Genomic DNA, 14,150 nt, shown 5'->3' with positions numbered 1-14,150 from the left:
ATAATGAGCAAGAATCTTTTTATAATGCTTTTGTTGTTTGGGTTTTTTTCTCCCTCTTGGGGATTTCATGGGAAAGAAAGAATCCATTCAAAAGGGAATGCTTGTGTTTTCACAGTTGGGCATTAGGTAGGTATTGCTGGACTGTTAGTGGTGTACCAAATTATATTTTCCTTCCTGTATCTTGTGTTTTCATCATAGCTATGTATCTTAAATGTGAAACACATAGAGAGTACAACACTTTGTCTCTGGTTTATCTTAGACCTTTTTGAATATTCTATTAAAAAAAATAATCAAAAATCTGCAAAGCAAAGATCTAAAACTGCTTGACATTGACCATGTCTTGATGTTTTTATTTAGCCAGGTAAGGATTTATACTGAAATACATGTCAACATAATTGATTTGATTTTCACTGTGAAAGCTGAGATTTGTCATCATGGTGTGGTAGTTCTCAGCTTTCTTTCCATCACTTTATAGGTTCTGTGTTGTTGATCTGAGTGAGGGGTTCTCTCATCACAAATTCAGGGATCCTGTTTATGTAGTGCAGCACTGCAGACAGTGTGTAAATGTAAATGATGGCAGTTAACTGCAGCACGTGGACAAAAATGTGCCACTCGTGTGGGGAACTGAGAACTTCCTAAAGTGCCTTTGCTGCTGAGGATAACGTAATGTGTAAATACATTCTCAGATACCCTGGTAGTACTAGAGGGTTTAAGATCTATATAAAGTTCCAGTCACCTTGTGCTATAAGTGCTCTATGATGTCTGTTCCATAGTGTTGTTTATGTCGTGCTGTTTGCTCTAAAGCAGATTTACTGTTCCTGAGGCACAAGCATGCTTAAATCACTGCTGGTTGAAGTCACAGAATCACAGAGTGGCCTGGATTGGAAGGAATTGTAAAGAACATCTAGTTCCAATTCCATTGCCGTGGGCACAGCACTTTCCACTAGGTCAGGTTGCTCCAAGCCCCATGCAAGCTGCCCTTGAACACTTCCATAACTTCTCTGGGTAACCCATTCCAGTGTTTCATTATCCTCACAGTGAAGAATTTCTTTCCAGTATATAACCTAAACGTACCCTCTTTCAGTTTAAATCCATTCCCTCTTGTCTTTTCATTACATGTCCTTGTGAAAAGTCCATCTCTAGCTCTCTTGTTGGTCTCCTCTTGGTACTGGAAGTTGCTGTAAGATCTCCCTGGAGCCTTCTCTTGTCCAGGATCCTGTCTTCATAGGACAAGGTGCTTTAGCCCCTTTAATACTCATTGTGGCCCTCCATGTCCATCTTGTGTTAACTGAGGCAAATAGCTTTCCCCATATAGTTCACGTGTCCTGGTAATGAGAACATGAATGAATTGTACATATGTGAGCCTTTATAATGTGTCTCTTTAATTTGTCTCTAAGCACATAAACACTTAAGTGAGGACCAAGACCTTGGCCAACTGGTAGATTTTGTGAGCAGGTTAACTAGAGGCCAATATTTTGTTTGGAATAGGTGGTTATTGCATCAGTGGTTAGTGGAATCAAGGTCTGGGCACCTTAAAGCTTTGGTATTCTGAGGGAGAATGAAGGATTGTGAACAAGGCAGGTGGTGACAGTGGGCAAGTAGGACACTGCTGTCTTGCCTTTGCGAAATCTCTGTGGTGACTTTAACAGTGTCTTGCTCTTCTAGTTGCTTTGTCTTTCTTATACATCACGGGTTATAATTGTGTCCTTGAGATAAAGTAGTTTTTTTCCTCTTGTAAATTTTAATTGTCTAAAATATTTAGGCAAAAAAATGCAGAGTAGCACCTTTTTAAAATTCTGGTAGTAGTATCAGCCTCCTCAAAGCAAGTGATCTGTTTTAGAGATCATTTTTATATAGTTCTTGTAGAAAGGGCATTTATATCTTAACTGCAAAACCCCTTAATTTACAGAAATTTAGTGTATGACTAAATGCTAATGTATAAGTCACAATGTTCTGTTGATGCTAGGAACTGTAATATTTTCATGGAAACATCTCACTACTTAATTTTTGCAAGAAATTCTCATTGCCTTTTTTTAATCTGTTTTAGTGGGTTTCTGTTCAGTAGTATTTAATTTGTTGTGAAGAATCTCAGAGGGATTTAAGACTGCTGTTTTATTGTGCATTATTATAGGCTGTTACATCATTTTTCCATCCCCACAGTCTTCAAGTGGGTAAATGTTACTTTCTCTGCTGATATTTCTATTTAAAAATTGATTATAAAATAACACAAGCTATTTTGTTACCTTGAAAAAAAATTAGTCTGTATCATGAAATATTTAGCACAAAATGGTTAAAGCTGTCTGGATTCTACTCATGCATATTTTACTAAGTTTTTTTTTTAGCTGATCACTGAAGCGAGCCCCACTTTTAATGTATATTTTTAATTATTCTGTTACTGAAAGGCTGAGTTAGATTTGTCTTTGTTTGCAGAAAAAGCCACCTGAGTGTGCCAGGAAGTTAGAGAGCAGCTGTTTTCTCAGAGGCGTAGACAGTACGGATATTCCACGCTCCTTTTTAAATGGTAAGTTGTTCAAGAGAGCTCTTGCTGAACGTTCCTTGTCACTTACTTTGCATTTGTGTAAATCTATTAAATAGCTTGGATGACTGTGATAAGTCCCTCAAACTGAAGACCAGTGATGAATTTTAGAAACTTGTCCAGAAAGTTTTGAGTTAGCCTTTGGAAGGAGGTTTATATTTTTGTGATATTGAAGATGTGCTGTATTAGGCCCTGAAACAAATGTCAAAAGCATTGTTCACCCAGGAGACTGGTCGCGTTTAAATACTAATCTTATTGTGTAGAAACCAAAATAAATTTACTTTATTCATGGTTGTTCATGAGCTACTGGATTTATAAATTTGCATCTGTTAATTACTTTTACCCTGTATAATCTGTATTTTGTTGATGTATTGTCTAAGAGATTTAAACTAAATCTGCTGAAGTTGAATGTTTGTTGGCATCAAAGTGCAACGGATAATAAAAGATTTGTATTTATTGATATTAAACTAGCTATGTGGGGAAACATTTCCCTGCCCCAGTCTGTCTCAGCTGCCACACTCAACACCAGGGACCTTTAGATAAGGATTATCTGTTGGCGTTGCTGGAAGAATAGCACTTCCCTCACTGTGTGACATCAGAGGTGGGACACACCTGGGGGTGCTAATGAAGGACTGCTGGCAAAGTGCAGACAATTTTGTTACAATGAGTAAGCTGATAAGTGTGTGCATGTGTGTGTTTACAGTGAGCTGCAGCTTGTTGGTGTCTGCAGTGGGAGGGAGAAAGTTTTTGAGCAGGGGAAGAAGCTGAAGGGCAGATTTGTTGTTCTTCCTCCTGAGAGGGTGAGGTTAAAAGTAGTGTTAGCTGCCTGTAAGAGAGACTTCCTGCATTGCACACCACAGTGCTGCCTTGGCCAGAAACCATGGCCAGCCTTGCGTCAAGGTCTCTGAGAAACAGTAAAGTATGCAGCAGTGCTTTAGGAGACTGTTGTTTAGGATTCTGTTCTCCTGTGTCCTAGAGCTGACTCTGTCTGTATCCCTGGCTATGATCCTTTGCCACACTTTATCCCACTCAGCTGAAATTCGCTTATGCTTGTTTCAGTTTTGAGTCCTGGGGATATGCCTGATGATACTCAAGATGCTTTTCAGCATATATGTTCTGAAAGAGATTTTACTTTAAGTTAGGAAAAAGAATTCTGGAAAATGTGTGCATTCACAAATTTCAAGTAGGAAACTGTTTTGAGTAATGAAAGAATAAGGAAGCAATATGGTGCACACTGGAGTGGAGAGTTATGGTAATAGCTTTTGAAGGAGAAGGGTGAAAGAAAACCCACTCTTTCCCCCTTTACCCCTCTTGCATTACCCATTAAATGGAAAGGTAAATCAATGGTAATATTCTGAAATTGTTTGGAAAAAAGATCTCTTGCTGTAAATGTCAAAAGTGGAGGAAGTGTGTCAGGGAAAGTAAGTAGTCTGTAGGAAAAAAAAAGGTAAACCAAATAGATGTATCTAAAATTGAAAATATGCTTCACTACTAGGTTATTAGATTAGCTTATTATTTAATGAAGCAGTGAGTGTTACAGCACTGTTATATTTCAGTTGCGTTTGATGCTGCATGGGAACATCATTGCTTTTATTTACGGGGAGCTATAGAAATTAGTTACTACAGGAAGAAGACCCTTGGTTTTGGAATATTTTACCTAGGTTATATCCATTAATAAAACTTCAGAAATTATTTTGAGATGTTTGCTGTTCATTCTCAGTGCAGTTTTATCAAGCGTTTTCTGTTTCTTTGTGCAGTTTAAGCCCAGCTTTCATGTAGAGTTTAATTGAAGTGTCAGCTAGTCTGGAGTTTAATGTAACTGATGGTTTTATAACGACAATGCTGAACATACTTGAAAATATCAACCTTTAAGTTTTTTTAAAAAATATTAAAACCTAATTCTAGTAAACAAATTCTAATTTTTGGTTGAACATTGATCATTCATGTATCACAAACATTCGGATTTGATGCACAATTTGGAAACTACCTGATCAATAAAATGTGAAACTTGTACTTAAAATAATGGTTGATTTCTACAGAAATGTAATGTATTTTCTTTTTAAATTTCTATTCAAAGAATTTCACTTGCAAATCACAATAAAAATATTAAACAGCTTAATTCACCTTCATGTGTAGTAAGGCATTTGAATTTGAAATTAAGTCACTCATTTTGTCACTTCGATTATAGTTGTGCCGTGTCTTGCTTCTCTGGATTTCCTGCTGTGTTTTGCTAATATAAATGCTCCCCAAAGTTTTCAGGTTGATAAAAACTCTATATTAAATGTTTGTAAAAGTTGTGGATTGCTTAAAATGCCATACTGTGTGAGTAGCATGCACTGGCTTTTCTAAACGTCCATTATAAACCTACAACACTATGGTACAAAAGTGTCGTCCACAAAGAAAGTTAGAGAGCATGCAGTGAGGAATGAAATACCAGATGCAAGGCTTGAAAACAGCCTCTGATGCTTACTAGCCCCAGCTGTCAATTCAATAGACTACCAGAAGGATTCTTTTGTCGTCACATACAAGCAATTCTAAGAAATACACCTTTACACTTGGCAGATAAAAATACTGTGTATTCACTTACGTGTTTTGAAAAAAAAGGTTAAAATTATGTTTGTGATTGCTGTGTGGATAATACTCCAGTCTTTAGAAACACTTTTATTGGGACAGCAGCTTGGATATTTTCAGTCAGGGTTAAACCAAATTTATGTGCCAAGACTTTTGCATGTACTGTCTGACTTTTCAGTTGTATAATCTGGCTGCTAAATTATACAATTATTTAGTAACTTAAATATTTGATTTAAAACAAACCATTAAGAATAGTCCCCTGAAAGAAAGAAGCATTTCAGAATGGGACAGACTGAGTGTGAAAAGTAGGTTGGGCAGGAGAGAAGTAGTTTCTGGAGAGAGGTGGAGGGTTTTTGGATGACTTGACCAGCCAAAAGTTGTGGATCACTAATTGCATAATGGTGGATGGGAGGAGTAGCAGGACAGTGTTTTCCCAATGGTCTCCCAGGGGTGGGAAAAGACCTATGAGAGAGGCAAAAGTATTGCAGAATTCTTGCATTGCAAATGGTAAAGCCAAAATGAGGTGGAACTGGTTTTGGGAGAGACTAACTTAAAACAGAATAGAGAAATGATCACAGATTTTGATCTTCAGGTACATGCATTTTTGATGAGGCTTTTCTTGGTTTCTATCAGATTTTGATGTTAGGAGAGGCTGAATATTTTGGCTTAGCTCTTGCCTCTCTGGGGTTAAACTCTTTTCAGTATGCACTTATTTACATTTTGGACTTGACTGCATGGAGTTGAATTAAATTGCAGCCTGACAAAATGGGTGTGATGTTAGCAAATTTCTTCTCTTTCTGTATTAAAACTGGTGTCTGCCCTGTGAGAGCCTTAGCATGCTCATCACATATAGAAATATTCTTTGTTATCACTGTCTAAGACTGGGAAATTTTCATTTCTGCAAATAAATGCAGTCATTGGCCTCTTCTCTGAACTTTTCTGTGATTGGCATCATAATAACTTCCCTCTGAATTATGCAGCTAGTGCACAGGGATCTGCTTGAGGATGAGGTTTAAATCTTGGTTGCCTTTGCAATGATTAAATAAATCAGCTTCTAAATTTAACTGATGTAGTTAAATTACTTCTTGAACTGTGTGTAGATTAGTCTCTAATGGCTTCATTTTTTCCATATGTGCTTGTAGTCTATGTAGATTACACTGATTATTTTGAAGTGTAGTTAAGAGCAATGTAAGCATTGATAGGTTTGTTACATAATTTGGTGGGGTGTATGGAAGATCCATGTAATCACAGATAACTTTAAATTATGGTCTTTGAGAGTTGCAGTCAATGTGTTTGTGCCTACAGTCATCCTGTCAGTCCATAAAAACAAACTGGTCGCCAGTCACAATGGGTTTTGCTTGGGTTGTTGTGATTCTCAGCCTCAGGAAGGGTGCCAACAACCGCAGCATTGCCCCTGGAGCCTCATCACAGAGATGGCAATAGCAGTCCTTTTTCTGTTCAGCAGCCAGTTGGTCACAGCTGTAGTTAAGAAATCTATTCCTCTTAGATTGGGGGATCTCATCAGCTGAATGAGTTTTAAACTAATAATTGCATTTCACAGGAGAAGATTTTATCGCCAATAGAACAGCAACAGCGCTGCTGTGAGGGAGGCAAGTTTGGAGTAGGTTCACTTCATAATTTGGAGTAGGTTCACTTCAGAATTCAGCATCTTTCTTTGCTTCTGTTGTATATTTAAAGAAAAACAAAAGCTTCCTGAATATTAACATGCCAGGATTTAATCCCCCCCCCCCCCCAGCATTGTTTTCACTTCAGCATGTTTAGGTTCAAAATCTACTTACTAGTGTTAAGAATGAACATCTAGGAAGTCTTTTGATTCAAACCAATTTAATGATAGGAAATACTGAAAGTGTTTTGATCCAGTATGCAAAATATTTTGAGGCAAGGTTCACTACTGACCATTGTGGAAGTGGAGGGGTAAAAAACATCAGTTGGGTTTTTCTTTCTTTGAAAATAGGTGCCCTAATTGATTTCCAACTGCTTTCTTTAAGTTTACAAGAGACTGCTGTGATCATCAGGATCTAGATGGCTGCCCTTTCTTTTTAAAATTCAGGAATAAAATTAAAGCATATTTCATCAATACTCATTGCAGTGTTATACTTTTTCTTGTAAATAAAACATTAATGTTTAAAGCTTCCTCATTTATTATTCGGTTTGTGTATTTCATGAAATGGGTCAGGTTGGATGGGACCACAGTTGGTCATCTGGTCCATCCTCCCTTGCTCAAGCAAGGTCATCCCAGAGCACATGGCACAGAGTTGTGTCCAAATGGTTCTTGAACATCTCCAGCGAGGGAGAGTCCACACCTGCTCTGGGCAGCCTGTTCCAGTGTGAAGTCACTGCACACTAAAGAAGCCCTTCCTCATGTTCAGGTGAAACTTCCTGTGCTTCAGTTTCTGCCCGTTGCCTCTTGTCTTGTTGTTTGGCACCACTGAGAAGAGCTTTCAAGATAGAACACACTGCCCTGAAATTATCTGGTTGCAGCTACAAGGTAGCCTCAGCTTTGCATTAAAACAGTTTAAAATGAGGCATTAATGGCTCCTTACACTTCAGAAATAGAGCACTAAGTCTTCACAGGTCTGTAATCTGTCAGCATTTAGTAAGCTAGGTGCATTTGCCTTATTGTGTGGGGAGAAGCAGCATTTACTTCTGAGGGTTTGTGGAAAAAGTTGACATGCTATGGGGTGTATTGGAAGAGTTTTCATATTCAAATAAGAACACAGCCTTTGCATCGGATGTTTTACACTGACAGTGGGAGGGGAGTTTGGAATGTGTCTGGGAGGTAGATGGGAAAGGGGGAGGAGCAGCTACCCCATCCCATTCTTTTAGTTACTGGACTCTTTCTTCTGAGTCTTTAAAATCTGTCTCTGAATAGTAAACAGTTTAAATAATTTAAAAAAAAGTTTTGCACCCAGTAGGGCAAACACTGTGTTGTAAAACTGCAGGGATGAAAGGATGGTCAAAAGGATTAGTTTATATCTCTCCTCTTAGCTACCAATGCCTCCAACTCTTGTTGGACCAGCTGGCAACTTCCAAAGAAACAGTGAGACATGGCATGGCAGAAGTGAGGTGTGGAGAGCAGAGTCCAGTCCAGAGGAAAGTGGCTGCAGGGCATGTGAAGGACAACAGTCTTGGTTGCTGTGTCGGCAGCTATGCACAGAGCAGCGATGCTGGATGTGGAGGAGGAGATAAAGCACTAGCAGCAGGATTCCTGTAAAGGAGGAGAAGGTTGGACTGTGGCTCTAAGATATGGGTAGGGCATCTTATCATCAGTATAAAACTGAATGGCTTCAGGTGTTTTGCTGTGGGATGCTGATAGATGCAACTGGAAATATGGATGTGATCAGTTCAACATGCAATCTACCTGTTTGCATTTTATGACTAGTGATTAATGGTGAACAGGTAAAGAAATATTCTGTTCTCTGTGAATTGCAAAATCATTTTGTATTTAATTTGGATTTTGGATTGAAAACATAGAGAGAATGGTTCCTTAATTTTTTTTAATGGTTTGTCCTTGATTCTATCTTAGTCTCTTGGAAAGAAAGAAGGGACCTTCACAATTTACCAGGAGCTAAGGGTAACTACTTTTCTTGAGATGTGATGGTACCTTTCATCAGATAAGTGACTTCTTGTTCCTGAGAGGAGGATACTAATTTTTGTCTTGAGTTGCTATCCACACTTCTGTTTCAGAGTACTGTGTATTTATTTAAAAAGTACATATTTAATATTTCATTCTTTAAAAATAAATTTGTTTTTAAATATTTATAAGTAGATGCTGCTTGTTTCTTTTTATGAACAAACCACAGAAATCAATGTATACCAGGTTAGCATTCACTAAAAGCATGTTTTTCAGAAAGAGATGGAAAGGATACAGATATAAACTACTTATGTGGCTAACGTGATAATCAGAATTTGTAATGCACACACGGGATATCTGTTTTTCTTCTGTTCAGTAAATTTTTTGTTGACCTACTCTGAGTTTGCTGGGTTGCCTATGTGATTTTGGGAAATGTGTCAGCAGAAAGTTCCTGAAAATTGCAAGGGTTCTGAGCTCTTTAGTGTCATTGGTTTGTGTTCCTACTAATAGGACAGACTGGGACTAGAGAGACTGACTTCTGAGAAATCAGCTGAGGGTACTTTGTGTATCTTCGGGAAGAGGGTACTTTATTATTCTGTCTTCAACTTCCTTGTGAGGGGGGTGGAAAGGGAGGTGCTGTCCACCCTGTGTCAGGTGTCCAGTGACAAGATGCAAGGGAATGACATAAAGCTGCGTCAGGGAAGTTTAGACTGGATGTTAGGGAAAAGTTGTTTGCTGAGAGTTGTGGTCAAGCACTGGAATCAGTTCTGCAGAAAAGTGGTTGTGACCCCAAATCTGTCAAGAGTTCAGGAAGCATTTGGACAACACTTTTAAGTACCTGGGTTGCCCTGTATGGTCAGGAGCTGGACTGGACTATCCTCACGGGTCCTTTCCAACTCAGCATATTCTATGACTCAAGTAAAATTATTTTAACGTGACAATATTGGTGCAATTTCTTGCAGAAAGCAGCTGCTAGTCTTTCAGTTTTGTTATCTAGTCACTTGTGCTTAGCTTGCTGTTCACCTGCACAGCTAAACACTGTAACTGGGTATGAAATGGGAATTCAGCTTGAATTGCTTTGTTTTTTGGTTTTCTTTTTTCTCTTTTGTCCTGAAGGAGATTGAGTGCTTTCACTAACACTTCCATGCTCTCAGATATAAGGGTAGTAATTCCATAAACTGCTTTGACTTCTTTCCCCTGGATTAGATTTTTGCTGACTTCCAATCTGATTCCAGCACGAGAAGCAGCTCAGCTAGGAGCAGCAGCTATAACAGCACAAATGTTGAAACAGGAATGGGAAAAGGAATCCATTTAATTAAATCAAGGAGCGGTTGGCTTACAGCTGTCTTCAAAAGCACAACTTTAAATGGAGCGGATCTTCAGGCAATGACTGGGTTTTTCTTCTGAGAAGGAAACATAACTCATCTTGTGGTTGAAACATTTGTTGCTGACTATGGATGTGAACCAGGTCCAATTTCTGATCCTTCTACAGGCCTTGATGATGCTGACCAGCACACAGTGGCTCTAGTGCCTCTCAGCAGTATAAATGAGATGCTGCTTCCTGCCTTTCTCATGTTTGGGGAGTAAGTTTAATGTCAGGGTGTACAGATGCTGTAGGAGTGCACATGTTGGGTAACCTTACTGTAATAGGCTTGGTGACACTCCTTGGCAGTTGCAGCCTTGCTAGATTTAGGCAGTGTGTTCCTCTTTCAGTGGGTTTTAGTTGGCTCTATTGCCAGGATTTTGCTGTGTGTTTGACTGGCAGTCAGTAAGGAAGATGAGATCCTTCCCAAAGGATTGGGAAGCTGAGTGCATTATGGGGAGTGAGAGGATCAAGGTAACTCTGACTCCTGTACATATTTTTTTTTATTCCTCCTTTTTCCCTGGAACATTCATTTGTAATTATTGGAGGGAAGCATAATTAAAAAATACTGTGACATAGTTTCAGCCCTAAGATGATTCTTTTTCTTTCTAACCTGTATTTGCCTCTCTTCTTACATCCTGTCCTGACAAAATTAAAACAAAATAAAACTACTCTTTTTCAGCCTTTATATAGTAAATTAAAGCATGCTGAAACAACATTGTAGGATGTATTATGCTGTAGGTTTGGTTTGGATCCAGGATTATATTTATGATGCAAATTCCCCAGATGTGAAGTATATGAACTCTTTCAGATGAGTGTAAATACAGAGTTGTCTGTATGGACATATGTGACAGTGTCAGCATCTGATGGTCCAAGGACTGGGAGAGCACTAGCCTGGAACAAATATTCCTGTTTTCTTACAAAAAAGAGTGTATGCAAGATGGACTCAGGATCATCACCAGCAGCTATTCGGCTCTGAAGGTGCTTATGCACCTATTGTACCACACAGCTTGCTAATGCAGTCTCTGAAGCCTTTGAACATCCCCAGAGGCTCACAGATGAAAAACCTGATGGCTCTTGTTGTTCTTTATTGTGGACTCCATGTATTTTGATGGTTTGTGCTTTTATTATTCAGTGTAGGACTGTTTTCCTCCAAGTTCACACTTAACATTCACCCACGCTTGGCATTGACTAAAAGAAGAGAATTACAGACATAGCTATAAATCAGTGTGATGCTTTCAAGTACTCAGTGTTAGGTTCTGAAATTTCATAGTTCCTTATAAAGCTAAGTTTACATTTTCAAGTCATATTTATCTCTCTCTCTCTCTCTCTCTCTCTATATATATATATATGTCTTGAAGAAAGACAAAAGGTTCCACAAGGGGTATTTTAATGCACTGATTTGAAATACAGGAATAAAGCAGATTTAAAGAATTTAGTGTTGTCATTGATAACCTCTGCATCCCAGTAATCTTAGCTGTGATTTGATGATTTTTAGCTAGGAGAAAAAGTTGTGTAAGCTTCTTCTTAGTGATTATTTGTACGTTGCAAGAATGCCTTTTTTTTTTGTTGAAGCTGTTTTCTGGAGCACTTCTATCCTGCCAGCTCCATGGAGATGTGTTGATACAATGCCAGATTTCATGGAACACAACTTTCCTTCCAGCCTTCAAGTGTTGAAAGGGGATTTTTACAGAAGACTCACTGCTGAATTCTGTCTGAGACTCACTATGGTTTTACAGTAGCTTATTTGTCTCACAATGGGAGTTACTGTATGTGTAAGGAGGAAATCTCTTTAATGCTGAAAATGAGGTTTTGTATGCCAGTGTTACTGTATCAAAGCATGTTACTTGTAGTACTGCCTGACACTGATTTTAGCTTTAACAACCCCCCCCCCCCAAGAAAACGCCAACAAAAAAACCCCAAAACCAAAAAACCCACAAAACTCCAACACAAAATGCTACTATAACCTCAAAACAGCAGAAAAAGAAAAATCTGAGGCAAGCATTATATGTTGAATTTTTAAGAAGGTAATGATGGGCAGAACCTTGACATCTGAATTTGTGATCCTAGCAGAAGAGAGGATCTGTCATAGAAGGGGCAGAAACACCAAGAGGATGTGATGTTTTGTACCTGCTTACAATCTTAGTGTGCCTTACATATTAATAACAAATTTATGAAGTGTATTTAGATTTAAGTTTTTTTACTGTGGTTTTGTTTCTCTTAGTATTCTCTTTCTGCTGAGAGGTATAAATGGATATCTGCCCATCTGTTTTGAAAAAATGTCTTCAGTACTGATAAGGGCAGAAAAAAGGAGTATGATGTGTCTTGATTTCTGCTGGACCCTGTGTTACTCGCTTGTGAGTCAGTTGTTGGGGTACAGGGAGCTCCTGTACTTCTGATAACTGGATGTTCTGCTGTCATCTGTAACTGTTACTATTTCATTCTATAAACTGAAAAATTGCACATTGCTTATTTCTCACATGTCAAGCAGGAATGGTTTCTGTGATTAACTTGAAGATGTTAACTGTGTGGAGGAGAGCAAGAAAGATTAGCTGGGAGAGGGAAGTATCATCCTTGGTGCTCAGGTTACTGTGCACAGGCAGATAATGTGTGGGAAAGACATAAAATGTGTCCCCACCCTGGGAAAGTCTCTGACCAGAGCTCAGCCTTCTTTGGGCATCAGAGTGAAATAACCACACAAAAAGCTGTATTAACAGGGGACCTTGATAAGGCTGCTTGAGCTTTGCGATGATTTTTTGGGGGTGGTGGGTTGGCTTTTTTGTGTTGTTTCTCTTTGTTATTTTTCTTTTTAAATTGTTTTTACTACTGTCTTGAGTGTTGCTTTCTGTCACTCATAGTATCTTTCTTGATTTCAGTCCTTGATCACATGGCACTTTGTGATAATGCTGTAGTATAGTAGCTACCAGAAGATGGACTTTGTGGGAACAGATGGCACACTTGGCTCAGGATAAAAATAGTTGGGAATTTTCAATTCACTTAGACTCAGCTGTTGAATACAGACACAAAATATTTAGTTCATTTTTTCCATGAAAGCACCCAAAATAAATCTGCTTTTCCCTCACATAGGTTAGTTGCCATTTCCAGGTTTCTGGTATATAGGTAAAGTCAAGTGTTGGTGGGAGTGTCAAAATCAGGAAAATTTGTTTTGTGGGTGTAAAGCTTCACCTGGAGAAACTCCAGGGATGTTGCTTTATTTTAATTTAAATAATTAAAATCTTCATGGACTGTCCATGTGTTTCCTGACACATATCAGGAACTTTCTGCTGCTGCTGTGTGGTTGTTCAGATGAATGTTGATGTTGCTTTGACTGCGAAGAATTTTAAGGATTGTGATACGTAGGGTGATAGCCTGAAAAAACATCATTGCAGGTGTTTCCCAGTGGTAAAGTCTTTCCTGCCTGCTGAGAACTGGGAGTGGAGGAGGTTTGTTGGGAGTAGAAGTATAATGGCAATTCAACATTAACCTTGTGCTTTCTCTTTTGTTGTTTGACCTACATTATTGGTCTCTTCCATCTTCTCTGTGTGTCATATGTATAATAAATGTGTATAAATTGTGTGTGTATATATGGAACAGAAATGTACACAAAGTGTACTTGTGTGTATATGCATATATGACATCCAGAGGGTTTCTTGTACAGAAAAGGACTATAAGAAAACTTGACACTTCTGTGTGACATTTAAAATTTTGGATTAACTGAATTATGTGAAAATGTAACACTTCCGTGTGACATTTTAGAGCAACTGCTGGGAGTAAAAGAGTTTTAAGAACAGAATTTTTTTCTGGAAAAATTCCATTTTAAAAGGTTTTTCATGGTGAATATTAGATATGGGAAATGGGGAACACTGTGTATTGCCATAAAATGGATGTTGTTTGACAAAAAATTCAATCCTTGATCCCTTTTTTACTTTCCCTTCCAATTTAAGGTTAATTGGAGTTCTGAGAAACAAATTACTGAATTTGCTACTGGTTTAGCTTGAGGTCATTGGAGGATCTGGATGGCATGTTGTCCCTGCAGGAGGGCTCCTGAGGCCTCACCAGGTGGCCTTTATCACATGGACTGTGAC

At 38.4% G+C, this 14,150-nt stretch overlaps 1 protein-coding gene across 9 annotated transcripts in view; it reads left to right on the top strand.

The window, feature by feature from the left end:
* WASF3 (WASP family member 3) overlaps nucleotides 1-14,150 on the top strand; it is a 90,569-nt gene that overhangs the window by 40,751 nt on the left and 35,668 nt on the right. For 8 of the 9 annotated variants that reach the window (XM_064409157.1, XM_064409162.1, XM_064409156.1 and 5 more), the window contains one exon: nucleotides 2,431-2,521. The gene's annotated coding sequence lies outside the window, so the exon portion shown is untranslated. Of the gene's footprint in view, nucleotides 1-808; nucleotides 948-2,430; nucleotides 2,522-14,150 lie in introns of those variants that run through there. The other variant, XM_064409159.1, reaches the window with a different exon arrangement.

The sequence above is a fragment of the Passer domesticus genome, chromosome 2 (genome assembly GCF_036417665.1).
Source record: "Passer domesticus isolate bPasDom1 chromosome 2, bPasDom1.hap1, whole genome shotgun sequence".
NCBI lineage: Eukaryota > Metazoa > Chordata > Aves > Passeriformes > Passeridae > Passer > Passer domesticus.
Note: the sequence above shows the minus strand (reverse complement) of the source record. Positions and strands in the feature narration are given on the sequence as shown.